At 37.7% G+C, this 20,253-nt stretch overlaps 1 protein-coding gene and 1 long non-coding RNA gene across 24 annotated transcripts in view; one reads left to right on the plus strand and one right to left on the minus strand.

The window, feature by feature from the left end:
• Positions 1 to 20,253, plus strand: part of ADGRL2 (adhesion G protein-coupled receptor L2) — a 625,523-nt gene that overhangs the window by 164,133 nt on the left and 441,137 nt on the right. The gene's annotated exons all lie outside the window — the stretch shown is intronic.
• The window catches only part of LOC123598123, a 35,977-nt gene continuing 20,064 nt past the window's right edge, over positions 4,341 to 20,253 (minus strand). Inside the window, exons 2-3 of the long non-coding RNA XR_006712402.1 lie at positions 19,389 to 19,574; positions 4,341 to 4,901 (exon numbers count right to left, since the gene is read on the minus strand). This is a non-coding gene — a long non-coding RNA (uncharacterized LOC123598123). The remainder of the gene's footprint in view (positions 4,902 to 19,388; positions 19,575 to 20,253) is intronic.

A 20,253-nucleotide genomic window follows, 5' to 3' on the forward strand; every position in this document is an offset into this window, starting at 1 on the left:
TGAAAGGGCCAGTTCCCCATACCAGATGTTTTTGTATACCTGCCAGGGGCTACTTATACACGCATAATGTAGGGGAATAAATCCCCTGATGATCTGGCTGTTATAAATTTAAATTTAAAAATAAGTTTGAAGACTAATTGATCTAAGTCACATAACAAAATTCAAAAAATACACCTGCATTTCCTTGTTAGCCTTGTGAAACCTAATTATTTAAAGAGCATTCTTTTTTTTTTCTTTCTCTCTTCTTTTCTTTCTTTCTTTCTTTTATTTTTTAAATAGCACTTGCTTAAATCTTAATCTCTTTTGTAGTTCAAAAGACTGATTGGACCACAGAGGAGCAAAACAGCTTGCCCACGTCAACAGATCATTTTATTTGGGCTCCAGGTTTCTGAATGAACTTCCATACATGCCCTTGTAGACATCTGAACTCCATAAATCCACAGGTGTTTAAGGAGCCCTAAAGGCTGGGTCAGATAGCAGACTTGTTCCACGATGACTTTATAAGGATTTCGTACTGTGTAAACAACACGTGCAGGGATTTCTCTTTACTGCTGGATAAAACCAGTAGCAGGAAGAGCCACTTTTAGTTTTCTTCCTTAAACAATGATGTGGTTCAGTTTTATTTCCATTATGAACTCTGTACAGTAGGTTATCTTGTCCACAGTGTAGGTAGCATTTTCTTTCTTTACTTCACAAACAGGGTGATTTGGCACAAAGCCTCTTTAAAAGGAAAAAAAAAAATAGCCACCTTAGAAAATGTATTCTGTTACAATGATATTTCCATCTTTCCATGTACTATACAAAGGAAGAAACTGTGAAACGCCCAAATATCATTTATTTGTTCTTCTTTAAAACTAGAAAGCTTGCTTATCTCAGATACCCTTTCCATAACAGAAATCTGAGTAAAATTAGTATAAGCATATAACAGATTATACCCAGAAAATGCCTGAAAAATCCAGTTTTGTTTTACTTTAGAATAATGCCAGGGGTGCCTGGGTGGCTCAGTCGGCTGAGCGTCCGACTTCAGCTCAGGTCATGATCTCACAGTCTGTGAGTTCGAGCCCCGCATCGGGCTCTGTGCTGACAGCTCGGAGCCTGGAGCCTGCTTTGGATTCTGTGTCTCTCTCTCTCCCTCTGCCCCTCCCCTGCTAACCCTCTGTCTCTCCCTCTCTCTCTTAAAAATAAATAAACATAAAAAAAATTTTTTTAAGAAATTATGCCAGAAACCAGATTTAGACGACAAATTCAGAAAGAAAACAAAAAGCCTCACAGAACACTAAATATACAATATGCCTTGAATGATATGACAAACTATAATATTCAAATGTCTCTCTATAAAACAGTATTAGTTCAGCTTAGACAGGGAACTTGAGTCTAAGGAAGAAAAGCAAGGAATTGAAATGAGGGAAAATATACTTGAAGAGCGAAAATAAGGTTACCTAACTTTGTGGCGTACAGTAATTAGAAACTGGGGGAAAAATCAAAATCATTAGGGGATTTTCAATATCAGAAGAATTTAGAGGAAAAAGATAAAGGTCTACAAGAAACGGTTGTGTGAAAAGTCATAATTAACCCAAATAAAAAACCTGGAGTCTCCATGTTGCTCCTGTTCTAAGATTTTAAGTGATTTTAGAAATGTGTTTATGATAAAAGTTTTCTGTCACCTATTAAAATGGTATACTTTGAAGTGTATTTGATATCAAAGCAGAATGAAAACATTGAAATGTTCCTTGATATGGTCTAAATGCTATGTCTGTGCCTTGCTTTAAATGCAATGTTTTATTTTTAAAAATAAGTTTCTAGGATGCCTCAAGATCAATGAACACAAGTCCCCTAGGGAAATGATAAGTTTTTAGATGACATTGCTATAGAGTACACACAGGTATCAACACGTACCAAAGAGTCTTGTGACCTTTCCGCGTTAGAAGGTTGCTGAGGAGCACTGCCCCTGCCTCCATGAAGAATAAACAAACATTTGGGAAAGAGAGAATCAGATCCACTCAAGGAAGCATTGATTAGCAGTCCAGCCTGATTCACCTATCAATGAATCATGTATAAATGATGAATCAAGTGAGCGACTGAAGATCAAAGACCATCAGCACGTAAAAGTAAAGACTCAGAGTTAACCTCCACGTGAGATTAGACATCTACTGAGCCAGCGCCTCTGCCCTCCCTACAACACCCCTCCTCATGCTTTGTGTGCAGTACAGCATCAGTAGTTTTCTAATACCTTCTATATTTAAGCCACTGAGCTAGCTTTCTCATGAAAACGTGCCTAAATCTTTCCTTTGAACATCCTCAACAGGAAATTGTAATTTCTGAGAGGAGTTTGGTTTTGAAAACAGGCATGAGTTATTTGTAGCCTTGTTCAGTGACTCAGATGAGTAAACAAACCAAACAGTCCACATGTGATCAAAACCCATGTGTGCACTCCCTTGGCCTTCCCCGCACTTTAGTGACATCATCTGTTTATAAGGCTGATCTTCCCACTAGACCACAAGCTTCTCAAGGTCAGGAATCAAGCTATTGCCATCATTCTATTTCAACTCCTAGCACATTGCTCATTGGTTGAAAAGAACTCATTTTTTTTGTATGGTCCATAAATTTCTTCTGAAGGTATTACTCCAAAAGAGAATCATAAAACATGAATATCTTTGTGTTAAGCATTAACTATTTGGATGAAAAAAACATACATGTTCTGAAATTTAAAAGCTAAATCCCTTTATGTGTAGGTCAATGCAGAATATCTACTACAAATTGACAAAATTTCAATACAGTGCTGATAGATGCAAATTCTTTAAAATGGATGGCGTGTTATATATCCTTATTTTTTTTTCTCCCCGAGTGGCATGCATAACTCTGAACTCATCTCTCACTTCCAGAGTTAAAGAAACCTTCCTTCATGCCTTTTGTTCATTTGGAGAACACATGAAAGTGTATTTCTCATGCTCTGCATATATGAGTTGGAAAATCTACCTCACATTTGGCAGATTTATGAATGAGAATGTTTCTAATTCCATTTCTAATTCTCATTTAATTTCTAATTCTAGTTTGTGATTATTGATTCAACAGGGGAACAGTAACTGCACCAAAATGTACACCTGTTTGAAAATGTCTTAAGACTTTACAAAGGAGGCAGGAAGTGATAAGACTACCAGATAGAAGGAACAGGCAGGCTAATGGTTGTATCAGTTTAAAGTCAAAAGAAAAGGGTCTAATCACACTGAAGTTCTAGCAGTAAAAGTCCATTTAAAGATATATTTGAGGGGCGCCTGGGTGGCGCAGTCGGTTAAGCGTCCGACTTCAGCCAGGTCACGATCTTGCGGTCCGGGAGTTCGAGCCCCGCGTTGGGCTCTGGGCTGACGGCTCAGAGCCTGGAGCCTGTTTCCGATTCTGTGTCTCCCTCTCTCTCTGCCCCTCCCCCGTTCATGCTCTGTCTCTCTCTGTCCCAAAAATAAATAAACGTTGAAAAAAAAAATTAAAAAAAAAAAAGATATATTTGAAAATGGGGACGGGCGCCTGGGTGGCTCTGTCAGTTAAGCTTCTGACTCTTGATTTTCGCTCAGGTCATGATCTCACAGTTCCTGAGATCAAGCCCCCCAGCAGGCTCTATGCTGAGAGTGCTTAGGATTCTCTCTCTCCCTCCTTCATACTCTCTCTCTCTCTCTCAAAATAGATTTTTTAAAAAAAAACATAAAAAGCTAAAATGGGGAATGTTGCTGAAGTACAAAGGAACTAAAGTTGTATACTCAATAACATTGTCAACTCCCACGAGCATTCAAAGTTCCAGAGTTTGAGGCAGAGGTTATCCAAATACACATTTACTGGAAGAATGGACAGGCTGAGGAGGAGATACAGAAAAATGTACACAAATGTCAGTCTAAAGTATGTTTCCTCACAAATACTTAGAAACTGCTGGGGTTTTGTTGTTGTTGTTGTTGTTGTTGTTGTTGTTGTTTTAGCTACACATGGTAATATCTTTATTCAATGCAGTGCAATAGTTCAGCAAAGAGTACGTGTGTTTTTTTGTTTCCAGGGGGAAAAAAACTGCCAATCTCCAGTGATACTCCTTTCATCTTTTTTCTAACCTAATATTTTGATTATATTTATCTAATAGGTTGAAAACTCCCATGACTTTGCACAGGTGGTTTGCACTAATTAAAAAAAGAAAGAAAGAAAGAGAAAAGAAAAGAAAAAGGTAAATGTGGAACACACATAAAAGGCATTTTTACATAAATGTCTCTGGTAAATGACCAAAGAAGTGAAGAACACTTTAAATTCCATTCACTTTTTTCATATCAATTTTCAAGTAGATTTGTGTATGTTTCATAAGTTCAAAATTCAGTTAAAAGTAAAGAACTTTATTCTGATAATGACAGTCTATTGACCGAGAGCGCATGAGAATGAGAAATGTAATACAACCTAGAAATACTTAGATTGTTGCTAGAGAAAAATGGGCTACAAATGAGGGATTCTTGGGCCCAGACGTGCTATAGTATGAATGTGTTTCTAATCATTGAAAATCATCACCGTGCAATATTTAAACTAAGAATGCTGCATTTCTAAACTTGGAAAAACTGATCTCATGTGAACAAAATCGTCCTCAAAATTGGATATAATGTTCAATAATCTGAGTTCGCAAAGATGTTTTAAACAGCAAGGCATTTAATGTTGCCATCCAGATACTGCTCTGATGTCTGAGTGCACGTAGATCCGAAATTTGCTGATGCAGGAGCCGGTGAGCACACTTCCTTTCTGGATTTCTTCCCCATCCAGAAACAGAACAGGAAGGTCATTTGTGGGGCTGGGGGGACTGAAGAGTATGTGTGCGAGTAGTACGAAATGACTTACTTGGATTATGATCTCTTCGGACATCGAGCATGTAATGCATATTTTTTAATCTAGAAAGAAACAGAAAATATATGTAAGTGATACAGCCTGCAAAAAAATAAAAATTCTTTTTAAACTATATATGTGTGTGTGTGTGTGTGTGTCTGTGTGTGTGTGTATACACACACATATATATATGACACTAATACTAGTGAGAAACACCCACATCTAATTGTTATATGCTCCTCTAACCATTACAAGAGGCAAAGCCATTGAACCTCAAGGAGATCTGCGAACTATATTTCAGGAGCAAGCAAACAAACAAAATCCTAAAAAAAAATAAATGCGATAGCCAAGCAGATGAAGTATCAGGTTTCCCTGGATGTCACAACACAGGACAGTGTATTACTAAACCACTGGCTAAACTTCTAGTGAAAGAGTATTTGCTGTCTATCAAACGTAGGCCGATGGTTGCAATAAATACTTCTCTCCATATATCACTGGCTACCTGCCTATCTGTAATTTCAGGCCTTTTGAAATTTTATCTCATGAAATATTAAGATACGCTTGTTCTCTGCTATTTTTAGGCCTGTTTCTCAAAAGTGTTCTATTTGTATAATACATCAAAAAAGAAGACAGTGGCTGTGTGTTTCTTCCCTTTGTTGGGATATGTGGAAGGAAGGGAGTGGAAGTTATTTTGGGAGTGAGTTTGTCTCTGGTCAGCTGAAACACAGCAGTGAAATAATTTCCATTTAAGTCTTGGCTTTGCCACTCAGTTTGTAATAAGCCAGAAGTATCCCACGGAAATCAGAACACAAATCCCTAATGGTTGCCAGAGAAGACACAGAACATCAGAAGAATTACATTTATAAGGTGGAGGGAGTGGTCAGTGGTCTTTCACAGCACAAGCCAGCAGCCTCATCAGAAGTTAGGGTCGGTAGATGCTATGTACTTGTTCAAAAATCTCACAATTGTGTAAAAGATGGTGGCAGCTGGGTTGTTCTCAATCCGGTTCTTGATGTGAAGAAAATAGGAGGAATTACTGGGTGCGAAGGACAAGATGGAGGCACTTTCTGAAGCAATTTTACATTAATAGCTCTCTTCACTTTTAAATGAGCTGAATAGCGAAAGGGAGTGTCAACATTCCCCAGCTCACGTCTCCTTCGCGTTTTGACAATGTTCCCTGACCTAATAGCATCAAGTTTTGCAAACTCTCTTGCCTAAATGGCAGTTCTGCATATTAAGTTAGCTCTGTTTTGCTAGGGTGTCAGAATCTTGCTGATTTTCACTCACTGATGTGGAAGACTTGCTTCTATCAATCAGCAACATCCTTAGCAATTTATCCATTCCGTGTAAACTGAAGCAAGATATGGTGTCCCATTTTTAAAATTTTGTGTATACTCATCGTTTTTAAAAGTGTAATCTGGAGGCTCTGAGCCCCTCTTCTAAAGGTGGATGATTTACTTTTGAAATGGCTTTTCCCTGGGCAAGATCAAATGCCCATGCGCAAACCAAATCCATAAAGTAACTTCCCCATCATCTGCAATGTGTTTCATGGGAATAAATAATATGGTCACACAATTTTCCTGGTGGAGAAAACCTTAAATATCACCTATGACATTTATTTCATGTCACCGCAGAGGAACATGACATTCATTTCTTGTCACCACAGAGGAAACAGAAGCTCAGAGAAATTAAGTAACTTTCCTAAGAGAGAGTAAATCACATTTTGGTGGTGGGGTACAGGCTGGCACCCAGAAGTTTTCATCCTTAATCCAGAATTCTTATCTGAATATTTACAAACGTTACTCTGAAAAGTGTACATCACAACTTCTCTTTTACAAATTTCCTCTCCCTCTTCTCTCTCTCTCTCTCTCTCTCTCTCTCTAGTTCTCCAGTTTTAGTTTTTCTTCATCTTGACAGATTTAGAATCGACAATTCTGTTCCTGGAATACTTTGTTTTAATACATTAGTTACCTTTTTTTTTTCAATGCCTGTGCTCAAGGCCATCAATAGCAAAAGTGTTCAGAACTACACATTCCATATAACGAAACTGCTAATCTACACTACCATTTTTTTACTTAACAAAATTAGTCTGCCCATGTAAACCCTGGGTAGGCAAGTTGGCACTTAGAACACAACAGAGAACCACATTTGTGACATAGAAAGATAACTATTAACTCCTTTTAAGCTTTCAAATGCCTCAGAAATGTTGGAGCAAAGGATCTAAAAACTGCAGATCGTATTCAAATGAATCAGGATAGAGCAGATGGTTGAAGAAGGCACACAAGCAAGAAGGAAATCTCCTGTTCTCCCTTTCTGATTGCTTTGCCCACAGAGGAATAACGATTCAAAGAAAATCAGTAATCATGGCGGATGTCATTAGCATATTCCCAATAAGGCAGCTTACATAAAAATTCCCAGAGAAAAGGAATGACTGCTTGAAGATCAATGTGCAAAGAGCACATTTCCAGCTGCCTGCCTTCTTCTAAAATGTGAGCTATTTAAGACTTTTAAAAATTAAAGTTTGTAAAAGATATGGGCAAATACTGAGTGTTGTTTAAATTAATAATGATGGTTGTTATAAGCAAAATAAAACAGGTATATTTGCAAGTGGTCAATGATTAGAATGCTTTAGTATCTTATCCTTCACATTTCTTGATCAAATTCCACTTGGGCTGCAACAAAGTCCAAAGACTTATTAAAATATTGAATATCCCTTTTCTTCTCACCCCACTGTAATGGAAGATTAAATAAGTCACAGTGAGGCACCTTCATTGCTTTATCGTGAATCCATGTGGTAAAATGTGTTTTTCCCCCTCTTGATTGATGAGCAGAAATCACTGAAACAACCCGACTACTCTAAATAAAAACTTGCATGAAACAATTTCAAAAGGGGAAAAATTCTAATATAGGTAACTATGAATTTAATGTGTCAATACTGAGAAAACATTTTGGAAGATGTGTTTTAAATTAAATGCTGAACGAGAAAATAATGACTTAGAGTCATATATTACACACCTGATGAGAGTTTGTCATCGGCATACATCTCTTGTTGCCCTCTTGTATGGTTCCTACACTTCTAGTTCCTGAAGGGACACAAACATCCGTTTTGTCGAGGTTGAATATTTAACCCTCAACCATGAGACTAAAGTATTTCCCCTTTATAGGAAGAACTGCAGTCACCAAATATATAAACACCTTAATCAATAATAAATCTCCTCGTAAATTAACCATGAGACACAATATTGGCAGGTCTTCTTGTTAAAAAGAGAGGACCCAGGTAATGTTATCATTGATTGGACCAGTAGGAGGCAGATGGTTAAATAACACAATAGGAAATGTCACAATAGTTTTAATTTTATTATTGAAACCCAAATTTCACTGGCAGTAGACAGATTGCCTTCATTTTTCATCCATAAAACAACCATCTTGAACGTTTCATCAAAAAGAACTTTTCTTACACTGGCATTGCAACCAATAAAACCTTTTATGCATGGCAAGTTGGCAGAAACTATTAATAAAATGTCTGTCAACTGCACATCTCTCTTTTTTTTTTCTTTAGCAAAAAAGGGGGGAAATCATTAATTACAGTTTCTGTCACACACAAAAGAAACAGTGATTGTTCTCGTTTCTTAACAGCCTGAATTCACCTAGTGACCACCTCTTCTGTTGAATTTGAAAAGGGATAGGTCCTTATCCATCTAAACAAAAAGCTACAGAGCAATCAGAACACATTGCCTGTGTCTGCCTGGGCAACAAATGTGGTATTTTAGGTTGACTCTGAAAGAGGATTATGAATATGGATAGAATGCAAATACTTCATCTATCTTAATCAGAATACAGGAATTCAAGCTGTTGAGGAAAAAAAAAGACCTTAGAATTCCCATACAAGGAAAGAAATTTTATAGTGCTTATTGAATTTAGAAGACAGAGATTAGAAATGAACTTAATGAATCCGTTCATCAGAAGGCAAGCAACAGACTTAGCAACAAGTGTAGCTCAATTACCCTGATGACAAATAAATATAATGAACTTTCAGAGAGGGAAACAACTGTTTAGCACAATTAAAAAAGAAAACGATTTTCCCCCCTTTGCCTTTCTACCTGACACAAAGTTTTTTTTTTCCTCTATTAACTGTCTTTAAAACCCTCTCCATCCTCCTAAAGTGATCTTTTCTCAAACGAGTTTTGCAGTATGTTGTGCATAGTGGAAAAGAGAAAGCACAACTACGCTATTTCTGTCACAAACACAGAGAACAAAAGGGCCAGGAATGATATGCATAGGTTCCTTCTGAATGTGCAACAAGGTTTTTAGCAATAACACAGTGTAGAAAGCTGCCAGTTTTCTTTATTATTTCAATTTATCTGCTCCAAGTAAGTCAACCAAAAGGTCTAGGTAGCCAGGTTCAACTTGTCTGGGTTCCCCATTTCTTTCACATTTAATGCATGCATTTACTCCAGGCACTAGAGTGTTGAAATGCAAGAGCTTTTCTTTTGTTTTTTATTTAAAGAGACTTTTTGATTGAGCGTACTTTTTAATATGAATACTAACAATGATCAGTCCATGATGCTATAGGTTTTTAAAATATGAGCTATAATTATTTTATGAATTTAATGAATCAATCTACAGGTTTATCACAAGTTTATGTTGTAATATATCTGTATTCAATTTCCAGCTCTACTTGTGATTAGTTGTGTGACTTCAGGCAAGTTGTTTAACCTTCCTGTGCCTCAGTCTCCTCATCTAAAAAAGAGGAAAATACTAGTAGCTACATCATATAAAGATTAAATGATTTGAAGTCTATAAAGTCCTAGACCCCTAGTGGGACATAGTAAGTGCTATATAATTGTTAGTCATTATTATGAACTGGCCCATTTTCATTTGATCCAAAGCCAAAAATGTAAAGATGTGAACTAAGTTTTAGTGCATACACTAAATCTTATTCATTCTTGACTGCTAACAGAATAGGTATGGTAAAAATTCTAATGAGAATTTTACAGAATAAAAGTAGGGACCACTCAATTTGATGGTTAGAGGACAATAACACTGGTAATGTTCAAGTATGTGTTGTTTCTTTTCTGTTAGGAAAAAAAAAAAAAAGAAGGCTATAAAAATCTGCCCAGTATCAGAATTGATATCATCTTGTTTGTAAAGTCTGAATCCAGAGTAGGAGATGACTGTGCTGTTTCTTACTCTAACATATGCATATGTACGTATGATATATATATGGACGTATGTATATATGTCATCTTTATAATCTTTTTTCAAAAACCTCTGTTGAATAGGACTTTATTACCACTGGTTAAAAATGTCATATCACAAGAATCTGGCAAGCATTCAGAACCATTTAATCTTTCATCAAGGTTTAATCAGAAGAGGTTTATATCTCTTTTGTGCATTGTCAAGTGCCCACCACAATTTGTCTTCCCCATACTGGACTGACAGATTGAGCGAATAAGCAAAGAGCCGGAACATTGGAGCATAATTGCAGTGTCAGCACTGTTAACTGTATTTATGAGAAGAGAGTTAACACTATGACATTAATAATTTCATCAGATTACACATGTTTGCTTGACAAACAAGCAAGCTATTCTCTTTAAATTATCTGTGACTAGTACTGTTTTCAGCTGGAGAACAGCCATGAATTCCAGTTTAAAAAGAAAAATAAACTCACCAAAACACCATTCAACTTACATTGTTATGTTTGGGGAGAGGAAAAAAAAATTAAGTCTCTAAATATTTGCATTGAGCCAGATTTCATAAATCCTGGTTTCCTGTCAATAAGAAAGAAAAAAAAAATGGTTCGGAACGTACAATAAAAAAGAAGGGCCAGGAAGTATAATAATTGTGTCTAGCTTGTACTGGAGTGTTCAAAAATAGCTTCAGGCAGAGACATGAAGTCTTTTAGTTTGCCTTGACTTTTTAAACCACTCGATGCTCACCTGCAGTGGTTTCTGTGATTTGTGGCAGCTTACCAAAGGCACAGGATAATAAAGACAGTTTGTTACCCTCTAATTTTGGAGGGGCATAACACATGAAGCTTGTACAGCAATCTCTTGCCTACATATTTCACTCCATAAGGGGAAACAATAAGAGAGAACATGACATGTATTAGAGAAGTAAATTACAATGTTATACTCTTTGGTCCAATAAACCATTGTGGGCTGTCATGCTCCTGACTACTGAAGTGTTGTTTTATGCTACAGCTTAATCAGCTGGGTCTAGGCTGCGCTTTCGTACGCCAGTGCCTTAGGCGGCATAAATGCTATGATTCACACACGTGATCACAGGAGCCTATATGGTGAGGTCTGCACAACCTGCCATGAAATTATTGGCCCAGGTGATGAATCTCTTTGCACTTAATTTAGAAGAGGGAATGGACTTGAACCCGATTGTTAAAATTATCACAAAACGTCAAGCTACCTGTTTGTCTTATTTAATAGGAGCATCTTGCTGGTATTGGTTCTAACAAAAGTAATGTTTCATCATTGGAGCCTAGAATCTATGCCCTTGTGAGAACCTCTCAGGCAGAAAGCATCTGTATTCATGAAGCTTGTGTGAGGCAGCATAATGTGACCTGAACGCAAAAAGTTAAAAAGAGATATATTAATGACATCAGTAGCAAGTCCCAAAACAAAAACCGACCACTTCTACAAATACATACAAAATCAACTGTCAAAGGAAAGTATTTGGACTATTGTTTTTATAATTCTGCTAGGAGTTTTGTATTCCCTTTCATCATTCTATGGCAGTAAGTATTGATGACAAACCAAAAACAAATGACATGATAGTAATAAATTATATGTTTATGATATATATGATATATATATCATATATATTCACACACGTATGTACATAATCTCCATTACAAATACATAGAGTATTACAACGCTGTCTTGAAAACACCAGTGACACCTGGGTGGCTCAGTCAGTTGAGTATCCGACTTCAGCTCAGGTCATGATCTTGGGGTTTGTGAGTCCAAGCCCTGCGTCGGGCTCTATGCTGACAGCTGGGAGCTGGAGCCTGCTTCAGATTCTGTGTCTCCCTCTCTCTCTCTGTCCCTCCCCTTCTTATGCTCCCTCCCTCCTTCTCTCTCTCTCTCTCCTTTTCTCTATCAAAAATAAATAAACATTAAAAAAAATTTTTTAAAAAGGAAAAACTAATAGATCTGGTGAGTAAGAAGGAATAATATATTTGTGGACTGAAAAAAAAAATCTCAATTCAGTAACTTATAAATCATATCACTAGAACTTTAAACAAAATGAAGAAAAAATATTAATGAAACATATAGGTAAAGCAAATGTTCCCTATTATCAAACAACAACAGAAAGCAAGTGGTGGCAGCGATGTGGGGAAATTGAAGCCCTGTACATTGCTGATGGGAACGTAAAACGACGTACCACAGTGGAAACAGTATAGCAGTCCTCAAAAATTAAATCTATATTACCATATGATCTAGCAATCCCACTTCTCAGTACATACCCAAGAGAATTGAAAACAGGAACTTGAGTAGATATTTGTACACCATTGTTCATGGTAGTATTATTCACAATAACCAAAAGATGCAAATAACTCAAATGTTCATCTACAGAGAAATGTACAAAATGTGGTATACTCATAAAGTGGAGTATTATTCAGCCTTCAAAAAGAATAAAATTCTGACACAAGCTGCAACACAGATAACCTTGAAGACATTATGCTCAGTGAAATAAACAAGACACAAAAGGACAAACATTGTATGCGTCCATTTATGTAAGGTGACTGGAATAATGAGTTCATAAAGACAGAGTAGAATAGTGGTTACCAGGGGCTGGGAAGAGTGGTGAATGAGGAATTATAGTTTAATGAGTACAGAATTTCAGTTTGGGATGATGAAAAAAGTTCTTGAGATGGTTAGTGGCAATAGTTGCAAAACAGTGAATGTACTTAATGTCACTGAACTGCACACTTAAAAATGGCTAAAATGGTAAATCTTATGTTATGTGTGTGTATATATATATATATATATGTTAATTTTTTTTATGTTTTACTTTTTATATTTGAGAGAGAGAGAGACAGAGAGACAGAGAGCGAGTAGGGGAGGGGCAGAGAGACAGAGACAGAATGTGAGGCAGGTTCCAGGCTCTGAACTGTCAGCCCAGAGCCCAACGCGGGGCTCGAACTCACGAACTGTGAGATCATGACCTGAGCCCAAGTTGGACGCTTAAACGACTGAGCCACCTAGGTGCCCCTGTTATATATATTTTACCACAATAAAAAAGTGTCTTAAAAAAATAAAGTCCTTACCCACCCCCCCAAAGCTAGATGGTATCCAGAACTAATAATTTAACTCTATCAGAAAGGACAAATATAAATGTACTAACTTCAGTTACAGTAAAACCTCAAAGTCGTGGGTTTTAAACTGATGTAACATGTTCAAGCTAGGTCAAAAATTCCTATGTATTATATAGATACCCTTTGGTATAGAGACCCGAGGTGCTCATCAGTACCCTTAGTTTCTGGGGCAAAGTTCACTGCTGTTGCAAAGTTCATTGTGTAACGATGGATTCAATGCCCGTATTTAAAAAATGCCGGTAAGAAAGTGTTTACATTTATAAAATTTACTCTGTTCGCTTCTTTATACAAACACAGCATTTTAGCGCTCAAATTATGAGTAAACTTTTATGAGCTTTACCAAGGACATCTGATGATTTGTCCAGAAGTACCTCCTAATAATGTATTGGTAGACTGTTCTGGAATATTTCTGCTCTGTAATTTTTTTCCCTTTTTTTTAATGTTTATTTTTGAGAGAGAGAAACAGAGCGTGAGTGGCAGAGGGACAGAGAGAGAGGGAGACACAGAATCCGAAGCAGGCTCCAGGCTCTGAGCTGTCAGCACAGAGCCCAATGTGGGGCTTAAACTCACAAACTATGAGATCATGACCTGAGCCGAAGTCAGATGCTTAACTGACTGAGCCACCCAGGTGCCCCTGTTCTGAGATTGTACTAGCTGTCTGGGCCAGCTTCTGTGTGTATTCAGGGTGCAGTACAACTTATTTCAGCTGCTGTAACTTGACATCCTGTTTAGTAATAGTCTACACCCGGTTTTGAAAGTGTGCTTTATGCCTGATCATGTGTGTATTCTGGTTCACTCATCTAGGTACAAAGCATGTCTCTGTTTCAACATTAGCATCAATTACAACAGCAGGATCCTGAAACCAGGAATTGAGAAACACCTGACTTTCTATTCTGTTGTGTTTTTACTTTCTTACATGTGCCTCAGTTTTTGATGTGGGATCAATATCATTACACCATTTTCGTTAGTATCATTTAGAAAGCACCACATTATACACAAAAGGGGCCTGAATGTTGTGCTAAAGATCATGACCGGTGAATTGGGTCCTTTCCTTCTGCCTGGAGGAATTTCTGTTCCTATTCTGAGTGACACAGACTGATGAGCACGCAGAAGTAGAGGGAATGCAGAAACCAGTAGGGCAAAGTAACCAACACTGTGGCACTTGCATCAAATACAGGTTAAGAGTAAACTTCTTTTAGTGTGAAATCCAAGAATATGATGAGTCTGGAAAGAGCAGGACCCAAATGGCAGCACCTTTCTAATTAGTCCAAGAAAGGCTGTTTCATAAAATATTAAGAACTTGAAGGAAAGAGGTGGATTTACTCTGGTAAAAGGTTCATTTAAAATTCCGTGAGGTCAATAAATTACCACTTAAGATGACATTTCCCAAAATGTGTTCCAAAGAATACTTGTTCTAAGCAGGGGGGTGGGGGGGTGGGGGGAGGAGCGGGGGAGAGTCCCAAGGTCCAATTGACTGCTACATTAGATCTCTGTTGGAGATTGACAAGCAACACTGAGCTATTATCAAAGGCCTGTTAAGTCCAGTGATAAAGAAGATAGTTGAGTTTCGTTTAATCCAGTCTTTCCCAAACTTGTTTGTGACCTTCAACCACTCCTTCTCTCTCCCCACCCCCATTCATCAATCTAACAAGTGTTCACAGAGGGCCCACTCCAGCCAGGCAGTGTTCTAGGCCCTGGGGACATGGCAGTGAAAAAAAAAAAAAAAAAAAAAAAAGACTTTCTTTGGCCAACTGTATGATTAAGAGAAGACAATGAGAAGACAGCGCTGTACATAATGTGTCAGAAAGAGTTAAGTGCGACTGAAGAAAACATTTCAAATAGCAAGGGGAGAGTGTTGCTGTTTTAGAGAAAATGCTCTGGGTTAAGATGACAGGAGGCACCGATGACATGTGCTGATTTGATCAGTTGCTGGCAGACCAATGGCAGCACCAGAGGAATGTGAGAGCTAACACTCCCCTTGAGAGGGAGCCCCTCAGCACTCTCTCTTTGACTGAAGAAGGCTGACGTTGATAGCAAAGTTCTGCATAGACACACTAGCATTAAAAAATTCTAATAAGGGATTGACTCTACTCGTGTGGATGGGCAAATGGCTCATCTTCTAGCGGCAAATGAACTATTTGGGGCTTCTAGGGGATTGTTCATTTACTAATTAATTTATAAATTGTGTGCTCCTTGGGTTCTAATTAGTGGCATTCTCCTCCGTGGCCACGTATTATGGAAATGTGCTACTTTCAAGTCCTCCATTTCAAATTGTATGATGGCCATTTATCTTGCTCCTTGATGAGAAGGCAGCATGACCAGTAGGAACTGGTCATACACTATTTGTCATAACCAGAAAGGTAGCTACCAAGTTGCTGAGCTGTGATGAGTGGAGCAATGACAGGGGACTGACAGGTTTGCTGCCTGAGTTGATTCTCGATATCACAAGAAGGGGTTCCATTTACTATCGTTGTGATCAATACTGAATGACTCCTTCAAAGGTAAAATCATTTAGAAAGCTGGAAAGTTTACCTTATGGTACTTGGGGACACATCCCACTTTCTACTTTCTTGGTAGAAATATTTCTTAGTTGCACAGCCAGCTACATAGTTTGTGGAGTTCAGTGCAAAATTAAAATGTGGGTCATATTGTTCAAAAAGTGAGGGCGGGGGATGGTATTAAAGGTCCTAAAATACATAGATTTCTTTTCCTCTTGTACATAGTCTCATTCGCGTGACTTATGTTGGTGTTTATTTGCTACTTCATGCCGTACTAAGTAAATTTTAAGCTATCAGCGTGAATTTTGCCAATTTTATATCGTGCAATGCCCATTTTTATAAGAGCATTTAAGTCACACGGAATCACTGAAATCACACAACTCCTATTTTGTATCTTAGATATGTATATGCATTTTATTCTTACCAGAATAGTGGAAAGACGACACAGAGATAACTCGGTTGGCTTTATTTCACTTCTTGATTTATGCACATTCTACCATCACTCTCCACCTCACAGAAGAGTAGGAAGGCTGAACAGGAAAGACCTAGGTGTCGCCCTACATTTTGCCTTCTGTGTCATCATATCACCACCACCTCAGTAACAGACATAACCCATTTCCCTTGTGCTCACTTTGAAACTCAGTGAGCTTCCACACACACATGATGGGTCCACTGGAATTCAGTGCTCATTGGGTACCACAGATGCTCTCTGTTCATGGGAGATAAGGAACAAGAGACACATGTATTGCGTGTATCTCCTTGGTTTTTGTCCATGCTCCATCATTCTGTTAGACTTCGTACAACACAAATCCAAAGATAAAAATATTAAGAATGTCATACATCAAACTAAAAAGTTTCTGCACAGTAAAAGAAATAATTCACAGAATGAAGAGACAACCTAGGGAATGAAAGAAAAAAATTTATAAACAATATGTCAGTAAGGGGTTAATATCCACAATATATATGGAACTCGTGTGACTCAATAGCAATCATGGTCATTATCATCATCATCTGAGTAAAAGATGGACAGGAAACCTGACTAGACATTTTTCCAAAGGAGACACACAAATGCCAAGAGGACAAGAAAAGATGTTCAACATTGTTAATGATCAAGAAAATGAAAATCAAAACCATCATGAAATATCACCTCACACCTGTTAGAATTCTAGGCAATTCTCAAAAAAACAAAACAAAACAAAGCCAGGAGACACCAAGTGTTCATGAGGATGTAAGAAAAGCGAACCATTGTGCACTGTTCATAGGAATCTGAATTGGTACATATATCATGTAAAACAGTATGGAGTTTCCTCAGAAAATTCAAAACAGAGCTGCCACATGATCTAGCAATTCCACTTCTGGAATACATAATGGAATATTATTCACCCATAAAAAAAGAATACAATCCTGCCATTTGCAACAACAGGGATGGACCTTGAAAGCACGATACTAAGTGAACTCTGTTAGGCAGAGAAAGACAAATACTGTATGATCTCACTTATATGTGGAATCTAAAAAAAAAAAAAAAAAGAAAGAAAGCCAAGCTGATAGAAATAGAGAATAAAACGGACTGAATGGGCTGGAAGGGTGGAAAAAATGGGGAGACGTTGGACAAGGGTACAAATTTCCACTTATAAGATGAATGAGTCCTAGGGATCTAATATTCAGCATGATGATTATAGTTAAGAGTACTCTATTCTGTACTTGAAAGTTGTGAAGAGAATGGGTTTTAAATGTTCTTACCACACACAAAAGTACAATTATGTGAGGTGATGGATGTATTGACGAACCTTATTGTGATAATCATTCCACAATGTAGACAAATCAGATGATCACATTGTACATCGTAAACTCACACAGTGTTCTATGTCAATTATGTATCAGGAAAAACTGGGGGGAGGAATGAAATTCACAGAAAGAGCCTAAAAAGAAGGCCTAATTAGTGGGAAACATAGTCTGATAAATCAAATTGATTCCAATCTTACTAGTCAATTTAAATAACGGAATTGGTTAACAGCATCAAATCTGGATTAAAGAAAGGGAGAAGAAAGAAGTTGTTTCAATACAAGACTTTCACTGGCTGGTGTCACATGATATCCATCTGATTATACGGCTCATAATAAAGCATACTCCACAACTATTGAAAAATAGGAATTTCAAGACTGTGGCAGCAGAGCATTAAATCCTGAGGCCCTGTGCCCGGCTTGTATGCGGGATATCACCTTTATACAGCACAAAGTGGGGACCATAGATGAGGTATTGCCATCTCCCAAGAAATGTTACAAACTCTGTTCCTTCATTTATTTTCCAGATCTACCTCTGACATAACCTTTAGAAGGTGAAATATTCACCAAGAATATATATTAAATATTAGTTTGAAAATAGCTTCAGGACTTGGTTTGAACAACTAAGCTCAAACTGCTCCCAGCCCATGTGCCCTTTTTCTGTAGGCTCCATTCAAGAAGTGTGTGATCCACTAGAGGAACTGTTCTTCCATCTTTTAATGCAATATCATAGCTCCTCTTTCCCTCTTCTCATGCTAAAATCGCATTTTGATTAAAGTCGCCCTTTGCTTCCTCCTTTCTTTCAACCACGGCCACATTCCTCGCCCATCAAATCCCTGTCTTGCAGAATGATTAAAATCTAGAGTAATGGAGTAGCACAACTGCCAAAATGAATCGGAGATCAATGCACAACAACACACAAAGCCAGCAGGCCCGCTCGTAATTCTGATACCCCATTAACTGCATCTTAGGGTCTAATGGCCTTTGCTTCTCTTGGGGACAATACAGCTCTCATTCAGCTCAAGGTGTACTGTCTTTTCTTCGTGGGAAATCACTTAGAAAAAAATACATCAGTGACATGCCAAAAACGATGCCGCCGATATTAGTAAGAAACAAAAAGCTGCTTCCCGGCTCATTCTTTACCACTCTATCTGCCATCCTACACTGTTTTGACCTCCTGCCCTATTCACGTACGTGCTTTGTAACCCAAGTGGAATAGACAGGCTTTTGACAGACAGTTCGTATGAATTTACTGTAAACCTGGTGCCTGTCTGCATTGTGGAAGAAATCATATTACCAGATTCCTAACAAGAAGCATTATGATGTTAGAAACTGTTAAAAAAAAAAAAAAAAAAAAAAAAAAAAACCATGAATGAAAAAAGCCTCCTTTACACAGAGCCTGAAGAACTAGTTCAAGTAACAAAGCCCTATTTTTCCATCTTTTATGTAAAGCAAATGGATTAACAACTGGCACCAAGCTGAACTGACACCTGCCTCACTGTGCCAGGCAGGCTCTCTATTGAGTTGTTTGCACCAGCCATTTCTTGTGTGCAAACAGGAGGAACTTGTTCGGGCAGCAGCCGTGCTGAATGGGATGTGAGGATTTAGTGAAATACATGCTGGGGACAACTTTCTTAATCCTTGCAAGTCCGCCCGACAGAGGGAATTCCAGGGTGACAGATGAAGGAAGACCCCGAGGCTTTCTCTGCACACATTCAAGTCCAGAAAAGGAAGTTTGTGGAGCTTTGCTACATATTCAGCGTCTGTTCACTCAACAAACACCACCATCAGGAGCAAAAGTTAAATGAATGATGGTAATAAACACACCGGTACCACCCACTGATTCAAGTGTCCTGATGCCTCTTTGGAAATCAAAGGAGTTATCCTGCTAATGAACTAAATTAGTCTGAACTAACATTCGTGTTAATAATTATTACTTACAGGGCTAGCTGTGTTGGGCGTGATAACGATAATGTGAAAGCTGAATATAACAATATTTCTCAGGTGTCTATCCTCCAGTTGAACACACATTCGACAAGTCCTCATGCGGCCCGAGTTTGCAGTCTGGAGGGAATTTTTTCAGAGTATGGATGGCAGTTAGGTCCTAGGTGAGCAATGAAAAGAGGGCTGAAAAACAAAATTCCTTATTAAAACCAGAAGTGTTAACCTGACAAACACACTCATTCAAACTCTTTAATACTATATATGAAATACATATGGTACTCATTTTCCCTTAAAATGAGCCATGATAAAAAACAATTTTATATTCTCAAGGCTAGAACCAGAGAAGATATGCATTGGTGATAATATTGATTTTTTTTTTTTTAATTCTACTGAAAGGCCATTACTAGACATAGGTTATAGTTACAGTGAAAACCGAGAGCTGCTTTTAATCCGCTGGGGGGGAAAAGTTATGTTGGCTCCTTTTTGTCACTGTCAAGGTGTAGAAAGAATGAAAAATACTTTGGTGGATTTCATTATTAGTACACATGAACAGTTTGAACTCTCCATTATTGGGTTGTCTTTTTTCATAGTCAGTGCCTTTTTCAGGCTCCTTTTAAAAAACTATTTGACAAGGAAAAAATAGCTTTCTGGGTTTGATACGTGAGTATATACAAGTTTTCACAAGTTTTCACAAGAAAGTAAATGAAGAGCATGCCCTGCAAGCTTAATCATATTAACAAGGGACACAATCAAAGCTTCACATTTTTAACTACATCTTGGTGCTTAATGTGAACGTTAAAGACTGTATGGAAATAGTTCCTGATCTTGGACCAAAAAAAAAAAAAAAAAAGTTTTAATAAAC

This window comes from Leopardus geoffroyi, chromosome C1, assembly GCF_018350155.1.
Source record: "Leopardus geoffroyi isolate Oge1 chromosome C1, O.geoffroyi_Oge1_pat1.0, whole genome shotgun sequence".
NCBI classification, from domain to species: domain Eukaryota; kingdom Metazoa; phylum Chordata; class Mammalia; order Carnivora; family Felidae; genus Leopardus; species Leopardus geoffroyi.